The following is a 7,802-nucleotide window of genomic DNA, read 5'->3' as shown; positions in this document are numbered from 1 at the left end:
TTATAGAAAAAGAAAATTCCTCTATTGTTTTTACACTGGATACAAATAATTTCAGTTGTCACTTTTTAGTTCATTGTAAATTAAAAGAGAAGATGGTCAGCATTTTTGATCCTGGGAAGAACTCCACAGGGATTCAGTAAGTGTGACATTTCTTCATATTTTAGCAAATGTAGTGCTTGTGAAAGGTGGCAGATGCACAGGCCTAGAACCTGATAGCCTCTATAGAACCACAGGACAGCTATAGCGCAGACATTGACGACAGGATCCCACACCACTGGCTGACCATTTCTTCCCATCTGAAATAGACGCAAAGCTCAAAGAGGTAAGCAGGCAGTTCTGTTTCCATAGCCTTTACATTTTTTCGGTCTTTTTGCAGAGACTACCGATAAGATTGCTAATAAGTGCCAAACGCTGCGGTGGTTTTACTATCATGTGAACACCAGTCTCTTAGAGACTAGACTGAGACCAGCGAATCATTTCTTATTGGTCAATGAACAGCTGCCCTATGTCAGCTTTCATTCAGTAACAACCTGGGCCAAATCTGAACCTGTGGCATGGAAGTGAAAGTCTCCTTATCCCATTACTCATCATCTAATCCAAATGGATCCCTGTTAAAAATGCATTATCACAAAGTAATTAACAAATAATTTTTAAAAACCTTAGGATTTAGTTGTGCATTTGGTCTGTAACATGAGGTAGGCTGAAGTGTATTTCATATTTCACCTGGGTGACATCTAAAATAAGGATACAGGTTCTTCTCACCACTACACAAGGTACAGGAATCTGTTCCCACATTTGTAAAATGAGTGGGGCCTAGCAACAAGACACCTACTGAGTTAGGAAATTATATTTGGAATGCTGCATATTAGTAGACAGTGTATATCTCTCAACCTGCCAACACCCCTGTTGGCTCCGTTTAGCAACTGCAGCAGCAGTAGACAAAGGCCAGATTGTCTGCTGCACTATAAAACAAGGTGCTCGGAAACACAGTTCCTCTCTAAAGGAGACACCATGAGATCCACTTTCAAGTTGGAGATGTCTATCCTGACTCTCCCTACTAGGCAGCAGGTCTGAATAATCACCACATTCTCATTTACACTTAAGAAAATTGAAGTAGAGAGATTAAGTGACTTTCCCAATGTCACAGAGACAGCCTTACAATTCAGGAGTTCCTGGCTTCCAGTCATGCATTCACACTACACCGCTAGTAGCCTGCTGAAAGCCTCTCAACAATAGAATACATTTTAATAGAGCTATATGCAGGACCCAGTGCTCTCTTAGTACTATTTGAAAAGTGACATTTTATGCTGTTTTATTTTGCTATTTGTTTTTTAAGCAGTTGTGAATTATGGGCCATCATCAGGATGCTGAGAGAGGAAAAGGTCACTTCATTCAATCAGTTTGTCTTTTTTAAGATCATTATCAAACTGACTGCATAGCTCTGTCACTGGGTCCTGCAAAGTTCTCTCTTTCATAAATATATATCTGTATCTAAAGATCAGTTATTTAAACATTATTTGCGTCTGTTGCCTTCTTTGGCAACACATTTCATGTGGCTAGTGCTATTTAAGATAAATAAATCTAAATTCCCAGTTTCCTTTAATTTCCAAATGTTTAGATTGTGTAGCCTAGTTATTGAACTGTTTTACCAGAATGAACACTTGATCTACTTTACCAACTCCTTCCACAATGCTTCATACACTTCTACTCAATCACACCGATACCTTCATTTCTGAATTGAGAATAAACTACTTCCTTAGCCTTTTGTCAAAACAAAACCCTGGACTTCTTAAACCCTGGACTTATCCATGTTATCCTGCAATGCAGTCTCTTTAAAGGCAAATAAATGGCTCTAAAATGAATACCAAAATTCAACCCATACTGCAGTCAGATGTTTACTTCAGTCCTGTACTTGACTAATTGCTTTGAGGATTTGTCTCCAATAACCCCTAAATTTCTTTTCTTAGCCAGTATGCTGCATAACTATTCTGTTTAATCTGTACTCTTTATTTTGGGTTGTTACTTCCAAACATATCATTTTACATTGACTAACATTAAGCTTATTTTACATTTACTGACCCAGTCACCTAAATGGTCCAAATTATTTTGAATCTAGTTACATTGTTCCCCATTATTTGTTATATTTATCCTGTATGTATAAACAGCAAACTTTGATATCTCACATTCAATATCCTCATCCAAATCAATTACACATATTATAAACAAGAAAGGTTTCCAAATCAACCTTGGAGGTAAACTTTTTCCATCTTTCCAACCTTAGCCAATCCCATTTATTTACCACTTTCAGAAAGAGCTATTTCATTCTCATACCAGGACTGCTAACTATTACCAGTAAACTTTAATGTAGACTCTTACCAAATGCTTTTGGTAGATCAAAATTCACATGCACTTCCAATGCACTTTATGAAGAAATATCTATATAAAAAAGTAACACCTTACCAATGGCTAATCTACCATGCTGACAATTATATTCGCTGTCTCTGAACAAATGATGCTCATCAAGGAATTATGTGCCTAAATTTCACACTAATATTATGATAATAGATCTCATCTACCACAAGCTAACATTCTAGACCTGGCACAATCTGGAGTCAGGCCAGTATATAGAATTCAAACTGCTTTATTGGCACTGACAGAGGATCTTCTCATCATCCTAGCCCTCTCTGCAGCGCTCCATGCTACTGACCATGAGATTCTGCTGTCACACCTGAGAGAGGTGGCAGGGGTCCAGAGTAATGCCCTAAGTGTGCATTGACACTCTGTGCTGAAGGTGTAATTTTCAGCTGGAGGAGACATACCCGCGCTAGCTCTGATCAATCTAACACAATAAAAATAGAAGCGTAGCCATGGCAGTGTGAGAAGCAGGAGCTAGCTGCCCAAGTATGATCCCATCCAAGATGCTAAGTACATATGCAAGTGATCCATCCCATCCCATCACTCATGCCACCGTGGCTACATTTCTATTTTTAGTGTGTTAGCTCCATTAGAGCTAGCACAGGTATGTCTCCTCAAGTTGGAAATTACACCTCCAACTTAAAATGTAGACATACGCCAAAATGGTTTGAGTGCTTCCCAATGAGTAGTGATGGGAAACTGCACTTCCACCACTAGACCCCTCACCTGTGTAGTTTCACAAGGATCATCTCTCTGATCCCTTTTAACATCTACATGAAATCACTAGGCGAAATGGTCAGATGACATAACTCAAGTGCCAGTAATAAGCAGATAATACACAGCTCTAGCTATCCTTCACCACAGATGACCACACCACTCTCACCAAGATGGCTCAGTGTCAAGATGAGATCAGCTCATGGATAAAGTATAACTGGCTGAATTTCAACCCAAGCAAGACAGAGGTGGATGCTTGTGGGCAGAAGAAAATATTTTGAAGAGTTTGCAGCCACAGTGCCGCTTCCTTTGGTAGGAGATACACACCCACAGTTGGTCAATTTTCAGTCTGTAGACTAGAGGTACTCTCAGAATTCTCACTGATGCTGAACAGCATCTGAAAAAAATGCTTTCAATCATCTGCTTGGCTAAAAAACTCTGTTTCATCCTGAAGGATGAAGACCTGGCCTCAGTTATTCATGCCTTCATCACCTGTTGTTGGAATGCATTAAACTTGGGCATGAACAAACAAAAGCAGTGACCTAAACAAACTGGAGGATTGGGCCAAAAGAAATCTAATGAGATTCAACAAGGACAAGTGCAGAGTCCTCCACTTAGGAAGGAAGAATCCCATGCACAGCTATAGACTGGGGACCGACGAGCTGGGCAGCAGCTCTGCAGAAAAGGACCTGGGGGTAACGGTGGATAAAAAGCTGGATATGAGTCAGCAGTGTGCCCTGGTTGTCAAGAAGGCTAATGGCATATTGGGCTGCATTAGGAGGGGCATTGCCAGCAGGTCACGGGAAGTGATTATTCCCCTCTATTCGGCATTGGTGAGGCCGCATTTAGAATATTGTGTCCAGTTTTGGGCCCCCCACTACAAAAAGGATGTGGACAAGTTGGAGAGAGTGCAGCGGAGGGCAACCAAAATGATTAGGGGGCTGGAGCACAAGACTTATGAGGAGAGGCTGAGGGAACTCGGCTTGTTTAGTCTGCAAAAGAGAAGAGTGAGGGGGGATTTGATAGCGGCCTTTAACTACCTGAAAGGGGGTTCCAGGGAGGATGGGGCTAGGCTGTTCTCGGTGGTGGCAGATGACCGAACAAGGAGCAACGGTCTCAAGTTGCAGGGCGGGAGGTCTAAGTTGGACTAGGAAAAAGTTTTTTACTAGGAGGGTGGTGAAGCACTGGAATGGGTTACCTAGGGAGGTGGTGGAATCTCCATCCTTAGAGGTTTTTAAGGTGAGGCTTGACAAAGCCCTGGTTGGGATGATATAGCTGAGGTTAGTCCTGCTTTGAGCAGGGGGTTGGACTAGATGACCTCCTGAGGTCCCTTCCAACTCTAATATTCTATGATTCTATGATTCTATGAAGCCATCAGGACTTAGGAAACTCTAACTAGACCAGAATGCTGCAGCACATCACAGCAACACAGGCTACCGTGAGCACATCTAACCTATCTTCTACTGTCTACACTGGCTTACCATTGAATTTAAAATCAAGTTCAAGGTCTTGGTCCTAATATTTAAATTGCTCAATGACCGGGGTCCAGAATATCTAAAAGACCATCTAAGGATCTGGGACAAAGACCATAACTATGCTTGTCTGGCACAATTGAACTCTCTACAATAAGTGGTAGATAGAACTTTCTCTGGAGGCTGTCTGAGACTGTGGAATGAACTCCTTCAAGAACTAAGGACCAACACGAACGTCACCACTTTCTGCTCCAAATGCAAGGCGGTTTCCTTTGACCTTGCCTTCTCTAACAAACATCTAACAACACATATATGTTCAAAACAACAACAAAAAACAAACCTCTATCCAAATAAGAGACTCTCCTGCACACATTTCTCCCTTTGGGGAGAGGAGAGGAGAGAACAAACACCACGTCACAGATATGGAGTCATGTTTCTGAATGCATTACTGGAAGGCGCTCAGATATGACTGTGATAGGCACAGTATAAGAACCTGCTGTATGTAGAATAGAATAGATTTAGAGTTGCTTGATATAGTTCTTAATGGCATTATTTTAGAGGTGTCATAAAAGGGTCCAAGAAGTAGCGATGGTGCTCCCCAAATAAGTGTCATTTCTGCCACTCCATAATTTGACCATTTTCCATGCCCACTGTCTCTGAGCTACTCTCCAAAACACAGAAAGATTAAATCAATGGGCGCTGTGGTTGCTCAGCATTTCTCAATGTCAGGCTATTTATTTACGTGTCTAAGTAAGGACTTAGGTGCCAAAATTTAGGTAATTAAGTTTGAAAATTTTGGTGATCGCTCTAATACATGTCTCATTTCAGATCCCCTTTACTTATGTTCCTTTACTTCAGAAATATGGAAATATTAATATTGAAGTAATATGAACTGACAAAAAATCCATATCATTCACTTTTAAAAAATACTTTTATTTATTATTTGTACATTGCCTTCAATAGAATATTATAATGAATTAATTTTCACAGCATATCTATGATGTAAGTATTATTATCCCCATTTTATATATAGTAAAACTGAGTGACAGACAGGTTCAATGACTTGCCATTAGAACCTGTATAAATCCTGGATCTCTCAGCTCTTAATATCATACCTCTATAGCAAGACCATCTTTGCTCTTTTTTTCTCATGTCACTCATTTTGAGTCTTTTCACTTGTTCTATAGCAACAATAACTACCAGGAATTAATCAAAAGTCAAAGGACCCCTGGCTTAATTCTGTCTGAAACTATAGTCACAATTAATTTGTGATGCAAATCAACTTTAGGTCCCGTTTACACTACTAAAAAAACCATGTTCGGAAATTAAAAAAAAAAAGATTTTCCAAATGACGTTTATCTAGCAATGTGGCTGTGTCACAATTTGGTTAAAGTGTTTTTTAAAGCATTTTCAGGCTAAATAGTCCATTGAAGTCTGAGAGGTGGGACTAGCTAGATATTCTGTGTGTTATCCTCCCCTGCTTTCCTAATATTTTCTCTCTCCTCCCCAATCATACACTGACCCAGCTCTGAAGATTTTTTTCTTTCCCATATTTCAGTGCTCATAAATCCGACCTGTCATTACAGAATTTCTTATATTAGATAAGACTTCACCAATTTCTCTTTGGAGTAAACTATTTAATATCCTTTATGTAAGACATGTGTGTGCAATCAATTCTGTGGTATTTGCTCATATTACACACACAGTATTCATCATTTTGACAATTTTTAAAAGTTTAGAACACCATTTCACTTAAAAGTTTTTGGGGGAAAAAAAGATTTATTTGATGGTTAGCTTTGGAACAAATTATCTGCATTAACTTCCATTGTTTTGGCATAAAGTAGTTTTGTATATTTTACTAACAACAGTGGAGACATGATAAAGGATGTAGGCACAAACTATGAATAGCCATAACTGGAATCTATAATACTCATGTAAAATAATTCATTTATGGACTTAGTTTGAAAGACATTTTGCTGCAGACTAGTTTGCACATTTGAGCTTTACTACTTATCATTATGTCTAAAAGGTTGTACCTAGATATAACATTTATAACTCCTGGAAGACCACATAGCCCACTGTAAATCATGTACAGTATAAACTATGTTGTCAAAATGATAGGGATGATGTAATGGACATTGTATTCCCTAATCACCAGATAAAGCTTTGCATGATGTTTAAACAAATCAATTGAAATTAAAAAGGGAACTCTATTAAACTTAGTCTATCTGATCATGGAAACTGGAGAAACATAGTGGCGGGTTAACAATGGAAGTTACTATAGAAAATGTTAACGTGTTTTTATATAACTTCTTCACTCCAATTTTCTCAATCTCTCCTCAAAATCCACACAAATCCTTCTCTTTAAAATTTACAACATTCTGATGTACCTTCTGCCTCCCTCCAAATGTAATCTGCGCTCTGGTTGATGCCTGCATGGGATTAGTTGAATCTCAACAAACAAAAAAAATGTACAGAATTTCTATAGCACTGTCCAGCCAAAGATTTCAAAGCATTTTTACAAACATTAATTAATTAAGTCTCCTGAATACTCTAGGAGGTAACATATTATTATCCTCACTTTAGAGATGTGTAAAATACGATGCAGATAAATTGACTTGCCCAGTATCACACCAAAGCTTATGAAAAGGCCAGATGATCCCTTCTCCATCCTCTTTTTCTCATCCCTTTCCCTGATACAACTCATGGATGGCTTTGCACTCTGCAGACCTAGTTATCCATTATTGAATCTCAGCAGTTCTAAAAGTCTCTATTAAGCCCAAGCTGACTTTTTTTTTTTCAAAATCTTGATTACTTTTGTGATTCTTTGTGTCAAGGGTGCACTGCATGCAAGTGATCTTGGTGACGTGCCAGACAATTTCAACTGAAGTCAGTTTTTTGTCCAGTAGAGATCACTGAATTTGCTGAGATCCCTCTTTGAATTTCATGAGATAGCATCAAAGACAGGGTAGAGTAAAACAGTGTAAAATAGCAAAGATGGATGGGAGGTTGTTGGATGAACAACAGATCGTAGATTGATTGAAACAAAAACAAAAAAACAGGACAGAAGGATACAAGACCTTCATAAAATGTTAGAGCTTAGTTAGGTGTTTAGATAAAAAATATAAGACAATTTACAATCATTTTCCCCATCCTTAATAAAAATCCCATGAATCATTTATAGTTAAAGTATTTACTTCT

General features: G+C 38.7%; 1 protein-coding gene across 5 annotated transcripts in view; it reads right to left on the bottom strand.

The window, feature by feature from the left end:
• GTDC1 (glycosyltransferase like domain containing 1) overlaps positions 1-7,802 on the bottom strand; it is a 195,156-nt gene that overhangs the window by 52,265 nt on the left and 135,089 nt on the right. The window lies entirely within an intron of this gene.

The sequence above is a fragment of the Emydura macquarii genome, unplaced genomic scaffold (assembly GCF_026122565.2).
Source record: "Emydura macquarii macquarii isolate MOO-44397 ecotype Brisbane River unplaced genomic scaffold, CSIRO-AGI_Emac_v2 contig_1253, whole genome shotgun sequence".
Lineage (NCBI taxonomy): Eukaryota > Metazoa > Chordata > Testudines > Chelidae > Emydura > Emydura macquarii.
Note: the sequence above shows the minus strand (reverse complement) of the source record. Positions and strands in the feature narration are given on the sequence as shown.